This window comes from Camponotus floridanus, unplaced genomic scaffold, assembly GCF_003227725.1.
Source record: "Camponotus floridanus strain SB8 unplaced genomic scaffold, Cflo_v7.5 scaffold25, whole genome shotgun sequence".
Taxonomy (NCBI): domain Eukaryota; kingdom Metazoa; phylum Arthropoda; class Insecta; order Hymenoptera; family Formicidae; genus Camponotus; species Camponotus floridanus.
Window position 1 is genome coordinate 1304801 of NW_020229381.1, and position 15412 is coordinate 1320212.

General features: G+C 36.8%; 1 long non-coding RNA gene across 1 annotated transcript in view; it reads right to left on the reverse strand.

Moving 5' to 3' along the window:
- Nucleotides 1-234: 234 nt before the first annotated feature.
- LOC112638134 overlaps nt 235-15412 on the reverse strand; it is a 35271-nt gene continuing 20093 nt past the window's right edge. The window contains exons 2-3 of the long non-coding RNA XR_003122892.1: nt 12625-12950; nt 235-412 (exon numbers count right to left, since the gene is read on the reverse strand). This is a non-coding gene — a long non-coding RNA (uncharacterized LOC112638134). The remainder of the gene's footprint in view (nt 413-12624; nt 12951-15412) is intronic.

A 15412-nucleotide genomic window follows, 5' to 3' on the forward strand; every position in this document is an offset into this window, starting at 1 on the left:
GTCACTTCGATTGGCTCTATATACAGCGTGAGTTTTTCTTCGCTTATGCCTTATACCGACCTCGTGTCCTTCGAGACGACACCGAAGCGAGAGCGCTTTCGCGACGGAAAGGGAGAACCGGGAGAGGGCATAACAACATCTAGAATCGTAATTAGTAGGCGTAAACGCACGCCTACCAGACACTGCGACTTCTTCGTTTCGCTATCCGTCTGTCTCTCTTTTACCTTTTCTCCTTTTCTTTCTCCGTTTCACTTTTTTCCGTGAGTCCTGTGTGTCCCGTGAAAATTGTTTGCGACTTTGGGCCCGTCTCGTCTGGCGGAATGTGACATGAACTTGTCTTTGATCTATGGGAATTGATTGAGGACGATGAATGAGATTAATGACGCAACCTTTCATCGTCGAAGAAATATTTCTGTAACAGCATCAAAGTCGAGATTTATTTTTGAAATTCAACATTAAACATATCAATATGTGGGAACAATTTTTTTTTGTCAATGACAGCTTTATGACAAAGTATTATCTTATTTTGATAAAATATGAGGCTCAAATAATATTAGATGTGAGATGTATCGATATAATTCGATATTATATTATTATCGTCTTTTAAGACAAGTGAAAGAAAAACGTAAGTATAACGTCGAGGGTGATTGGTGTGTCTTCATTAAAATTTCAATTTCTACGCGCGCGCGTTTCTCCGAGGCGGATGTTTCCGTGATCTGATAGTATTGTGCGGATGCTATGAGCCACGCAATAGCATAGAATTATTTAGAAAGCAAGTATATCAGCGAAACTGCCTCGCTAATAAATCTTGGATAGTTTTGACGCAGTATACTCACGTTTGTAATTTTAAACTTATTATATTAATAATAATTCAAACATGAGATAGTTACAATGAATTGTAATTAAAAAGTTATGTTGCATTTACATTTTAATTTTTATTAACAATACAATATACATTATTTATGTTTTTCTTTATTTTATATTTATTTTTGTGTTATATTAAAAATAAAATAAAAAAATATATTAAAAATATAACAACAGATTATTATATTTATATATGAATATATATTTATAATAAAATATATTTTGTTTATATGCGTATAAATATATTATTAATAACGTTATTATTATATAAATATATACTTTAACAAAGTTAAAATTTTAACTTTTGCTTTTCTTAAATAGATTCGTTTTTAAATGATTCCAAGATATGTATCTTGCAATCTATTTCACCCAATTACATATAGATTCGACGGAGATATTAAGTTGTACGTTAGAGAGCAGACAGCCTTCTGCTAAAGATAATTTACAATTGCATGAACCATTCGTCAAAGATCGCGATCAATTAATTTGACATTCAATTCTATATGCCAGTGGCAGATGCAACCGTTTTGTCAGCATATATACAAGTCGTTTCAGAAATTAAGGCCAGAAGAACAATACTAATAACAAGAAAATGAAGAGTTTTAATAACAAATTGTTCTTTAATAAATTCTTAATCATTAAATTTGTAATTAATATACTTTGCGTTAAGCCTCGAGTAAACAATATCGGAATAAAATAAATATATTATTAAAATTTTGATTTAAAGTTTGGAATATTTTTTTATATTGAATATAGAGAAAAGGTTATCACATACACAATTAAATAATTTAATAATTAATCAAGTTTTTATTAAGAGAACAATTTTAATTTCAATGTTAAAGAATCAAAAAGAAAATGTATTATTTCTGATTAGACCTGTATATATGAACACGTGTACGAATTGGATGAGCGTATAAATGTTCGCGCTGGCAAATTCGCGGTCGATGAATTGTACGAAATAGCAAATCATGCTAGTAAAGAGCTGAGCGAGTAGTAGAAACTGTGAGAGGAAAAAAGCTAACTACAAAATAATGGAGGGACCGCGAATAGTGGAGTTAGAATGAAACAAAAGGGAAGGAACACTTCCGGCGGATACACATCATTTTTGTCACAATCGCGATAACATCAAGAGCGTTATAAGGAACCGTTCACCAGGATACTGGGCTTCATCTTTATTGCGTATCGATAATGATCTGTAACCGTCGACTAACTCGCACCGCAAGTCGAGTTGAACGCGTTTCAATGTCGAAAGAGACCGCCGCCCGCAGGAAACAGAACCGCAAATTGTAGATTATTAGCGGTGCTCATTAAAATGTACTTTCTTATTTTAAAATAGTAATATATTAAAATTACATTATAAAAAAATATATTATATAAATATATTTTATAATTATATTACATTATATAAAATAATATATTATATAAAATTACATTATAAAATAATATTTTATACCGTAATCTTTAAAAATAAAAATTTTTCAATAATCAAAAAATATAAAAAAATCTCTAGTATCATTTGATTTCAATTATTTTTTTCTTATATCGTCACTTAATTATTTTTTTAAAAAAGAAGATGTCTTTCTATGATATCACTATGATCACTCATTATTCAGAATTAAATAAATTATTATATATTAAATATTAAAATACATATTAAATTAAATAAAAAATTTCTAGATAAGTTTATAAAATGAATTTAGATTGTTGCTGAGATTGTTTATTTTCTAGGATAATATCATTTGCTTTGTAAAATGCATTGATCATATATTTTATAAACTTTTCTTGATGTGCGTCGATAATCATCGAGAACGCCGAAGAAAATGAAATCTATGCGAGTTTTAAGCGTGCAACGTGTGAGATGCGTGCGAATATCAGACGCATGTCCGTACATAAATCATTCGAGTTCGCGTATAACGCAGTAGCTGGTGCAATTGTTATGCTAACCACTTGCTAGTATCTGCTCTTATATAGCCTATGTTTCCTGCTCGACCACCTGTTACCCTCTCGAACCTCGACCCCGCCTTCGTAACATTCAGCTCATTCATTCTGGTTTGGCACATGTGTAACAATCCCTGACATAGCTGTTTTACACTGTTTTTCAGATCTTTGTTTTTTAGTTCCTGTTTATACTTAGCATGAGTTATCAAAGTATGCGCCATGAAGTTAAAGAATAGAAATATTTATAATAATCTAGCAAATGACAATTAATCCTACAAATTTTCATTGAACAATAAATCTACAGAATAACTGACGAGATTAACACATTTGCACGAAAAGAAAAACCTATTTTTAATGATGTATCTATCATTTGTCTTTAATTATAGATATCTACAATAAAAAATGTATGCGCAACTGAGGGAGAGAGTGCTGAAATTAATTATTTTTACATTGTTACATATTTAATCGTGCATTACCCGATTCACATCTTATCCTTTGCCCCACAACCGAATATACTTACAATATCATTTCCCACCATTAAGTTCAGATAAAAATAATGGACCGTGTCAGGGAATTTCCTTGATAACTATCTTAATAACGATCTATTCTTTCAGCAAAGCGCGAGTTAACGCGAGGATGAAAATGTACAACTCCCATGGGATTTATAAGAAATGATATTATCGATATCATGAATGCTATCAGATCGAGTTACTCAACGAAATATAAGGCGCGGGTCGTTCTAGTCGCCCTAAATTATACATCACAACGTGCGTAACGCGCGTCCAGGCATGAACAATAATGACTCGTGGTCTGCGCCTTGTCTTCGGTTAGCTCCACTACTGCAGACAGTTCTTCGCTCACCCCTCTCTGCTCAGCTCAGGAAACTATGACTATAAAAGCAGCTCGCAAGATGCACCGACGAGATCACCGCGAAAACAAATGACGGCGGTGAGCCCTTTTAATTGCCGCACCTGCCCCTCTCTAGGCAGCTCCTGCGAAAACCTGTAGGTGATAATTTTTCTTCCACAGTTGGTCGATTCTCTTTTCGACCGCGTCATTCGTGCCTATCCGAAAGACGTCATCGATGAACGATGATTCGGTCAGATATTTGCTAGTCTATGTATCACGGTTCTAATATATTGATATGTCATTTCAAACTACAGACACTAAGAACATATATACACTTACATTGTGAGTATATGTTTTGGCAATATAATAAAAATCAAATAATGCAACTATAGTGATGATATAAAGAAATAAAATTAATTATTTAATTAATTAATTATTATTTTCCTTTAATTTATTACATAAATTATTTCATTTTCTCTAAGAATCTTTATGTATATAAAATAATATTGAAATCTGTATAAAAAATTATAGAAGTTTAATAATTAACGTAATTCTTATGTCGTATTGAAAGATTTTGTAGTTCACATTATTTGATTAGAGCGATATATGCAATAAAAAAGAAATTATTATTTTCCTGTAATAAAAATTCCCACATACAAAAGGTAGAAGTGTCGATGGGATATTTCTAGCATTCCATTAGCGTGGAAGCCGTTGCAAATCGAATCGTGCGTGTGGAACATTTTGATGTATTATTCTTCGGGTCTTCTGTCTCGCTTACACGTGTGCGGCTCTCCTTCCCAGGTGCATCGAACCGCGAAGCGGCAAGGAGGGGTGTCACGAAGACGTCCGCAACTAGCACGAAGAGAGTAATCATCGAGCAGATATTTATTTTCTATTATTTCGTGGGAATCGAGCAGCGTGCTCTTTGTTCTGGATTTAGAGAGTTCGTTTAGTCTCTTTGCGATGAGGGGGATTCTTATCTTCCGCCGCGTGTTTCTATCAAAGTGACCGCGAGATGTACCTTGATTTCTCAATTTTTGATAGCCTGAATAAATTTAGATCGTAATCTCGCCTCAAGAACAGAAAATTAATTAAACTAGTACACATGGTAATATTAAGAGCAGGATAATTATCGTCTACGCTAGGTTCGTCCAAGTATTCGAGCGCGAATAGGACAATGCCTCATCCATATCCGAAGAATGTGCCTTATTAATTTTTATATTAGTATATTTAATTGATTTTATCTTAATGTTATTTTAATTTATACATTCAACACGCACGCATATGGCGAAAAAAACTCTATTAAGATTGTTAATTGTCGACGGAATAGTAATTTTTGGAATAGTAATTTTGTAAATTTATTGGCTCCCTTCGGAATAATCCTGGGAAGATTTAGAGATGCGTGCGATTCATTGCGTGGCGCGTTAGATGTTGCGTGATGCGCGGCCGATTGGTTCTATGGGAATCCGACAGCATTGACTGGGCCCGTTTATTAACCTACTTAGATACCTGATTGTCGGTCGAATCGAAACGCAGATGGAGATATTCTCCTCAACTATTGCCACTCTTGATTCGTTAGCGTTAGGATTGCGTGGGTGGAAGATTGCTTCCTCGATGCCCGTATTAGAAAAGCGATACCGAAGTGTGCAGATCCGTTAATTCTTCGAGGGAGATATCGTGCGCCCTAAACGTGCCAGAAATAAATTGATTACATTATTCTTTTCGTGATTTCGTGATAAATTAATTTCTCCTGTTCTTAACATGTAGTGTACCTTGATCGATATAATCGTTAAAGTTTGTCGATACTCGTTTTCGGCTTCGCAAACATTTATTACAATATATTAATATTATTATAGCTATTTATACACTATATGCAAACATGAAACGTATATATACGTTAGTTTCGCAACATAAATCACGTACTGCTCATGGATCGATGCGCGTTTCTACGAAATTACACCGAGAAGCCCGTAATTCTGACGCAAGCACATGCGGCCAAGTAGAATTCACAATGGGCGTAGATCGAGAACGTCGCTATTAAGGATAATAGAATATGCAACGAATCATTTTCTCACAGGTAGAGACGCTTGCCTCTTCCACCTTTCATCCAAAGTGGAATTTCACAACTTATACTATCCAATAGAGTCCTTAACTGGCGCAATCTGTTTAGCGTTGTAATTGCTCTGCTCACACATGCACACATACTTTTCCTATTATTTATCTCGCAAATCTTTTCCTCAAAATTTTCAGCTTGCCGCCTACACTGCGGATATAACTCTTTTATAAATGCACCCTTTAAAGATTGTTTGGATTTATGTTGGGCACTGAAAGCTTCGCACGATATCTTTCTGTCACGAATAGCCACACGACAGCGAAGTGTTGATAGCAGTACGTCAGCCGATAAACACTGACATTTTTTGCAACATAGCAAAAGCTGTATCTATCTTACTTCGTCAGCGTGTGTTAAAAATCATATTATAAACTTATACCTTAAACGAGCGAAACGCTCATCGAAGTAAATAAAATAGCGATTTAAATAATTTAGGATGAAGGCGAATAAAAAAAGAATTTTGATAGCTTTTTCATATCTGTCATAACAAATACATTTAATTTTTAAATCGTTATATTTAAATGAAATCACTTAAATTAAATAAATGATTAATGATATCGGTATTTGTTAATTAACGATTAATTATTAATAAAGAGATAATATCACTGATGAGAAGGGATCTGTAAGAGTCATCGCGATATGTGCTCGCATCTTTTTTGTCTCTCGTAATAAAATATTAATTTCTCAAGGCGAGACCGATATTTGCAACCGACCACAGCTACCGAGACAGGGATTTAATTACTTTTCATACTTCTCGTGCGGCGGACGAGGCATTGATGGTCTGTTCGTTCGGTGGCACGTGGAACGCGTTACGGGGACAGGGGGTGCACTATGCATGCGCCGTGGCTTTTAAATAAACGGCTGTCTTCCCCTTTGACTTTACGATAATGGGTTTGTTTGCATTCCAATTTCAAGAAGTTTAACGACATCCTCCGAAGCGTGCGGTCCCCCCTCCCGCTAAACTTGGTACCGAAGATTCGTGGATTGGGTTCCCCTTGCCCCCCCCATTATTTCTACGGAGGCTTGCGGGCGATCAGAAGGCCGTAATAATTCAAAACGGCGGTGTGTAGATTTATTAAAGTTAGCGAATAAGAAATATGCAGATTCCTCGTACGCGAAGGGTAACTAGTGACTTATATAAAGTTTTGATCGGCGAAAATTTTGTTGCAATGAAGTCATTTGCAGTTAATAAATTAAATATACATATATGTGTGTATAAAAGAATAATAATATATTATCTGAAAATGAAATGTGATAAATTTATGTTTTAATATTATTTCAAATCTATATTTTGTTGCGTGTATGTAGAAATAAATGTTACTATAAAAAGAAAAATATAGAAATGAGAAAATATATGTATGAATATACCCAAGCCTGCACGTACGTATCTCTGCATTAAAACGCGAGGCATCTAAAGTCATCTTAGTATTTCCAACCGTATATTTCGCATAGAGCAATATACTATTGCGCATCGCATTAATAACTTTATTAATAAGGGCATAACGTAAGAGCATGTTTGCACATTGTTACAAAAATGTGTAAATGCAATGGGAATGATTTTCAGCCAAGGGCTAGTGGCGCGCCTGGCAGAAGTTCTCAAATGTAATAAGGTAACAATACCTAGTTGGTTTTTGCGGAATTGATGTACCGGGAGAAAAAGTTACAGACGTGGGAAATTCCCGCGAAACTCGACAAGGCAACACATTCGCCAATCCCAAATTGGAGTGCGGAAAGTACCGGCGGGAGAGCGTATGGAACATGTCGGTGGCCGCGCTTCTATCGTAAACCCTCATTATCGTCATAATTATTATGCAAAGAATATAATGCGAGAAGCGGCAAGCTTCCAGAATGCTCTCGAGATCGGCCGTCCGACAGACTAATTTCAATGCGCGCGAATAAATTGCGAGAATAATTTTATAAAATAATTGAAATATAAGGGGAAAGCGCGAGAGAGGAGCTACATCGCTATATCTTTCTCGTATTTCGAAGAATATTCGAATATTTCATACGTCGCAAGTATTATTACGTTCTTAGTATTGATATTTTTACGAGTTTTCTGATGGTCAGAAAATTGACTTTGTTTTTTCGCAACATATTTTAATTAAGCGCAAAGAGTATGTATGCAGCATCATTTGTAATACTAATAAAACAGACAAATCAATTTTATCATTATTCGTTTTTATTAATACAAAGTATTTGAAAGGAAAGGTTTGAATCTATTATTTTTATATTTTTTAAATATATTTTATATAAAAATATTCTTTATAAAATATATACTCTCCCAATATGTGTTATAATTTTTTAGAAATTGATTTATTATTTATACCAACAGAGCTTCTTAATTTTTTTTATATATTTTGATAATAATCTAAATAGCCTAAACGTAAAATTTTCTTTCTCTCTCTCTTTCACTTTCTTATCGTTATATCTTCAAGCCATGAATTATTGCTCATTCTCTTAAGATATCGATACTGTAATAACGTAGGAACGTATTACAATTCTTTTTGTATACGTTCTTGCTTTGTTGTTTGCAGGCAAAACATAGTTCAGGAAAACGTGTACAGACTGATCGATCGAAGACTATAGAGTCGGGGGGGGGGAGGGGGGAAGAGGACTTGGTATAGCTGCACCGCTCGGAAGAATCGCTCGGAAACGCGAGATATATTGACCGGACGCCGCTATCACGGAATCCGTGCATTAATAACGCAGCCGGTCTTTAACCCGTAAACTTTGAAACTCGGACGGGGGTGCGATTAAGAGGCTTCCATGGGGCCGTTTCGTGTTGGCCACCCTCGCCCCGCGCGAGAGCAGACTGATCCGCGGGGGGGGACGGAACGACGTAAGGGAGTTATGGACGCCGTGGATCGAAGACTTTGCGTGAGACGACGGAAGAACGATCGTTTCGACGATTGCGATCGTTTGCGTTACACGAAGTCGCCGACGAGACAATTAGAACGGTTTATAATATGGAAGATGGTATCGACGACGGTAATTATAGACGGGATAATAAATGAATGCGCAGCGCGTCGTCAAGCCGAAGCGATGTAGAATACGGAATGTATTAAGAAAAGGAAATTTAATATAATCGCCCAACTCTTTTATAAAATAGATAAATTTGCACGAGATAAATATGGAATAAAATTAATCTATTCACGTATAATAAAATATGTGTGGATAATAATTAAAAAAACTTGAAATATTCTCTAAGTTAGGGTAAAATAAAAGTTGAAGTATTAGTGCGCTAGAATATCCGCAATGTGTTGCGTGACAACTGTCGTTTGTTCAGTTTTTATCATTAATTACTCAAATAATTTTTGTTCTCACACAACTATAGGAATCTTGAAGATTAACAGCAAAAACGATTACTTCCTTTTTTTTCTAAATATCGATATATTTGATACACATAACATACGATTAGATGCCGATGGTGCGTTATATCGAGTAGTATTATTATTAAGTATGGCTCGTGAGTGGTAACGATGATAGCAGGAGCCCAAAGGCTCGAAACAGTTTGGCTCTTATAAAGATGTCAAACTGTAACTAACGAAACTTTCGTAATATATCGTGGCTATTACAAGAAGAAACCTTCGTCGGTTAGTATGACTACGATGACATGAGAGCAACTTATGGGACCTGTGTTTTAGAACTTTGTTTATCAAAATAAATATCTAGATCCCGTGTTCTCTTTGTGCTTATTTGCTCACGTTAGCGTTAAATTTACAGTCAAATCAAATAATTCTTAAATCATATATCGGAGTCGTAAAAATCTATAATTATAATAAGAATAATAATATATGGATATATTATATATTTCTTTACAAAAGGATATCTTTGTTTTATAATTGAAATATTACTTGACAAATATATATCTAGCTATTCTATATCAAACTAGAGCAGTACAATTATTTCCATATTCCACATTATCTGCATACCTTATTTTCTTGTACCTTAGTGCATTTTTCTTGAGATATATTCAGAGCGCGGAATAGATTGGAATCGCCAACCAATTACTCGTCGCGTGTCTAGAGCCGGCTATCATCTACCATAGTCATCAGGAGTGCATAAAAGATCTTTCGACCGTTCTTCGTTGTCACTATCGTACCTCTTCAGTGCGCGCAGTCGTTCGGCGCGGGTAATATTCAATTTCAGACATCTCCCTCTTTCTCTTTCTCCGTTTCTCTCTCTCTTTCTTTCCCTACGCGGCTGGTGCAATTTGCCTGGCCGGCCGCGGAAGAGGGAAAAACACGAGCAAGAAGAAGGCGCTAGGTGAGGCGAACCAAGTCGAGCCGTTCTCAAGAGCATCGTACGCGATTTCTTTTCTCCACGCCGTCATCTTCGCCTACGGCTACCCTTCTCCGCCATCCACCTTCTTCTTCATCCTTTTGCTCGCTCGCAATTCGCGAAGGGGATTTTATTGCCGCGCCTTTCGTGCCCGCGTAAACTGCAATAATTGCGAGCGATAGCGTACGCGGTCGTTACGCGCGAAAACAGTATTAGAAAGGCCGCGAGAAGATGCAACGTGTCTCGATTACACCGCCACTAAGAGGACTTAGACTCGGATGTACATCTGAACTCCGAGAATGATGCTACGCGAACAAACACGAGAGAAAACAATGGAATTATTCCGGTTGTTGTCGATGACGTCAATTCGGATATGAAATAAGCATGCGTTTAGGTGTACATTTTATTATTGTAAAGACCTTTATAGCGCGATGGTCATTGATGCGGATGAGGAACGTTTCGGCTCATGCCAGATGTATCAGGCTTAACGCAACAGCGGTCTGTCAATTATTGAAATGAGCTAATTATCGTTTCCTCGACTAGTTTGAATTGAACCGTGGCGAAGAACAGCTGCATCTTGTACTCTTTTGGGACCGAGAAATGAAAAGAGAGAGAAAGAGAACGTGCGTAGAGAGAAAGAGACGAGAAACCCTCCTGCGCAAGACACTCTCTAGATGTGTTGCAGCGCGTGCTACACGTCTCGTATCATTATCCGGTAGCGTGCACCGGGTGTTCGACGTGAGTTTGGCACGCTGACGCGGCTGAATTTGGGATTTCCTGAGATTAATGACGAGCGCGCGACGACGACGTGATCGGTAAAAGTCGAGAGTAATTAATTTTTTGCAACGTAGTCTTCATAAAGATCGAGATATACGTGATTTGCGACGCTCGCTCGATTGAACGTTGCCGATAGTATCGTTCATTTATAGCGATCTGATGTCCGATAATATCGCAGATGCCGTATACATGATGAAGGTACATGGCTAATTATCTTTTCTTAGTTATTGAATTTTCTTCAGTTTATCGCACAAAACCTCATATCATTGAAGAAAATATATACATAAAGCAAACTGCGCATGTGAAAATTATCTAATAAATCTCATCACGTGACGCAGAATTTTCTATCGCAAAAGGAAATAATCTGGCTTTTTCGAGGTGATCTAAACGAGGTAAGACATCGTAAGAGGCAAGGGATTGAAATCATTCGACTAATGGAAGAAGAACGAGAGAGGAGAGAATTGGGCGGCCAGGGCGAGGATACGAAAGAGGAAAGGAAAGGTAGAGAAAAGGAAACTGGAGACGTTGGAAGTACCTTATTTCGCTCGTTCATCCGCAGGAGTGCAGATTCTTAATAGAATACTCGATGAATGTATTTCTCTTACGAGACTAAGACCGGTTAGCAAGGAGTGCTGTTGGAAGAGGAGGAAACAGCGAAGGGTGGTATCTACGACGACGAGGAGAAGAAGGAGGGGGAGAAGTAGGTTTCAGCGCGATAATAAATCTGTGCTTAGCTCTGCGACAATAGGTCGAATGGAGGAAACAGAAAGAAGGGTTTAAGCCGCGTCCTACTTACGCCGCGAGGATACTCTCAAATGGATTCGGCGCCCGAAGAGCGGATTAATCCGTCAGGAAAACGGATTCCGCGAACATTCGGTACGAACAGCGCAGGTTTGATATCGCGCAGACGATATCTTCGCGAGAAATCGGCGGGGAATAATCTTGCTCGTCTTGGCGCAGAAATGAAACTGAAATAATCAAATCCTCGAAGAGAGAAAGAGAGAGAAAATCGATAAACAAGAAATAATTGCATTTCTATGTTTCTCATAATTTTGCAAATTCGTGATAATTTCGTACAACATAAACAGTCGTTCTCGTGATAAGTTTTCTAATATTATAAAAAAGTTTCGTTCATAGAGTATGAAAAAATTGCAAAATTCTAAAGAAACATCACAAAAGTTTTGATATTGCACACACAATTTAGCGTTCTCTATTTTTCCACGCTACTGGATTTTACGATCAAGTTTTCCGCTCGTGTTCGCGTATCCCGAGTTCCTGCAGAGCTTGACAGCGGGAGTGTCACCGCGTGCGCATCCAGAAAATGTCGTCGGTTCAGTGTCACCCTTCCTGAGTCGCGCTCACCTGAGCAGAGGGGATCACCTGCATTATACCAGCAGATAAGACAAGAACATGTAGAATGCAAGTGACTGTTGGCTGCGTCCTTGGCTAGGTCGAGCGTGCAGCTCCGAGTATGCGGCATTGATTGAGCCGCATCTGTGCCCTTGAATCTCGACTTTTCTTTAATGTCATTAAATCGCGCTAATTATTTCCCCAACGAGGCGTATACCATATGCTTGAGATCCGGGATATATCTGTGATAGATTTCTTTAAATCGGTTTTGACTCTTTAAAAAATATCCTTTTGAGAGTTATCCATCCTGCTTTACGTGTAATATATTATTCGTTTATATTTTAAAAGATTGAATTGATTGATAGAAATTGTTAGATGCTAAGTAAATTAAATTAATGAATGAAATATCATATAAAATAATCTTTCTGACGATATGTCAATTTGGACAGACTTACAATCATCCATTCAAGTATTAATCCGCATAAATCATCAATTGCGGCACGACAGTTCACAAAATTGGAGCAAATTGTAGAGGTATGTATTGAGGTTCGCCAGAGATCATCAGGGAAGAGCCTATCTTGTTACCAGTCGAAACCGGTCGATGAGGTACGATGGGTATGTCTGAGAAATGCCGTCAGCCGGCCAGCTGATCCTGGGAACAACGCCCCGCGACGATTTCTTGCTGGAATTAGGGCCTCCTTGATTTAAGACCGACCGACGCGTTTCTCACACCGGTCACTATTCGCAAGGGCATCGGATTCGATTCTTCGATTTGGTCGACCTGAAAATTGCATTCATATTAATGATTCGACACCGCCATAGCAAAATTAACCGATCGAAAAATGTAAAGGTCATTATATACAGATAAAATATAAGTTGAAAGATTAATATTTACACGTGCAAAGCATTTTTTTGAAATACACATATATATCCTATATTTATTTTTTTTAATATAAAATATTGTACAATAGAATATTTATTATAGAATATTTAATATAAAATTTTAATATAAAATATTATAGAATATTTGATAATATATTCTTTAAAAATATATAAGTATGAAGATTAAACAAATTTTGATTAATATAAATTTGATTTAATAAATTAGGCGAATAATAATCGAATGAGAAAATTTCAGCAGATCTTTTCTGTAATTAATTTACGAAATATTATATTAAGTATATAATTATTACGCATGCATTTGAAAAGTTACAGAATAGCTCTGATATCATTATTTTGACTGTCCGATAATTGGTGAACCGATATCATAACATATAACCCAACGAGATTGCGTACATTTCGAGAGGCGATCCGCGGAGCGGTTCCCAAGATTGTGTGTCGATTGGTCGGGATTGTTTGCGAAATTCCTTCGATAGTATTCGATGAATCTATTGAGGCACGTAGCCCGCAAGTCCGAAGGACTCGGTATGCCGCTGTCGGTCGTTAGTCGGGTCGTCTTTGCTATTAAGAACCCCGCGGATATATATAAAACCGTCTCGGGAATCTCTCAGACTTAACCATCACTTAGATGTCCGACGCGAGCGAGTCCTTCTTAATTGTTTACGCAATAATTAAGTAAACTTAAGTGCTCCCGATTCCGCAGATCGAGCAAAGATGAACAAGAAGTGGTCAATTCTTGAAGTGACCAGACTTCAACCATCAGTCTGACTAAGCTAAGAGATAAATTTCAGTCAACTGTCTAAAATCAAATGTCTTGATAGAGGATTTTAATATAAATTTTTCAACAAAGTGCGATATAAATAGTTTATGTTAATTCTACGAGAGAATTGGTAGTCTTATTAAAAAATAGTTTCGTTGAAATATTTAAAAAAATATATAAAATTATAAGTACTCGATTCTGTATATACTTTGCAGAAGATAAATAAAAAAAATCAGAAAATAATGAGAACACACCAGATGGCAGTCTTGATTATTACTTCTGAACGAATCCGAGCAAAAGGACCAATTTTCGTTTGCAACTTCACCGCGAGGCAAAACGTCATTTGCAGGTAATTACAATAGCGAGCTTATTCCTTGATAAGTGGCATGCACGCCTCATTCCTTGGCCACGTGGGACGCGGGTGGTAAAATCGGATGGGTGGAGGGGTGTGTGTGGGCTACAACGTTCAAACAAATAGGAAGTTTGTTCGCCGGGAGTACAATAGATGGAAACCGAATGATATGTCTAACTAAATACGTTACCGTACGCGTATCAAAGGGAGAACCGAACCTTTATGATGGTTTCTGGCTGGCTCGCGTCTCCGCAGTCTACCGCTTGCCTCTCTGTGGTCACGTGTGTGTGTATATACACACGTACACACGGGCTTTATACGAGCCTGCGTCCTTGTATACACAGGCGCACCGATGCTTTCTAGACGTTGCATCAATTGCAAAATTGAAATTTCAGTATCAACAATAATTACTATTGTCAACGCACCGACGCTACTTCCCGTTCGTTACCGGATCCGGAGTGGTTCTCATCGGTCCGTCTCGAAAGCTCGATATGACGACCTCCAATTATTAAATTTGCTTTGTCTTTTGACAATCATATTGACTATACTTGTTTTCAAAGTCCTCAGATGCGATAATATATGGTCTTATATAATTAATTTCTGAAATTTTGTTTTCTGATACTTTTAATATCTCATAATGCTATAAGATTAATTGAACGAAAATAGTTAAAGTATTAATATATCGATTAATATTAGCTTATAAATTATTCATTTATTATTTTGTATAATTATCGGCAATATAAAGTGGAGCTTACTGTGTATATTATAATCTGTAGTATAAATTTCCTTTTTCAATATTCAAATATAGATATATAGATAAATCGATAATGTATATTGAGGATCACTGACGGTGTCGAATATCAGGGAGCGAAACTTTGCCTAAAGGCTTGGAAACATCATGAAATAGGTAGATGCTCACAACAAGTTGCGCCGCATCGCCGTTTCCGATATGTTGCCGTGTGTCGCGTGCATTTGCCGTTTCCGGTTTATCCACCGTGTCGACGTTCAGTATCGCCAACGCCTCCGCCTATACACTAATATGTCAAAGGCAGACAGGGCAATAAGGACAATTAACACAGCTTCTGTGACGTGGCACTTGCCATCTTCTGGATTCCACTGTTATTTAGAAAGTAACTTTCACTATTAGTGGCAAATATTTAAGAAGAGGGAACAATAATATACGTTTTTAAAGTCAATTGTTATTTTCCAAATCGCCAAAAACGACCTTTTT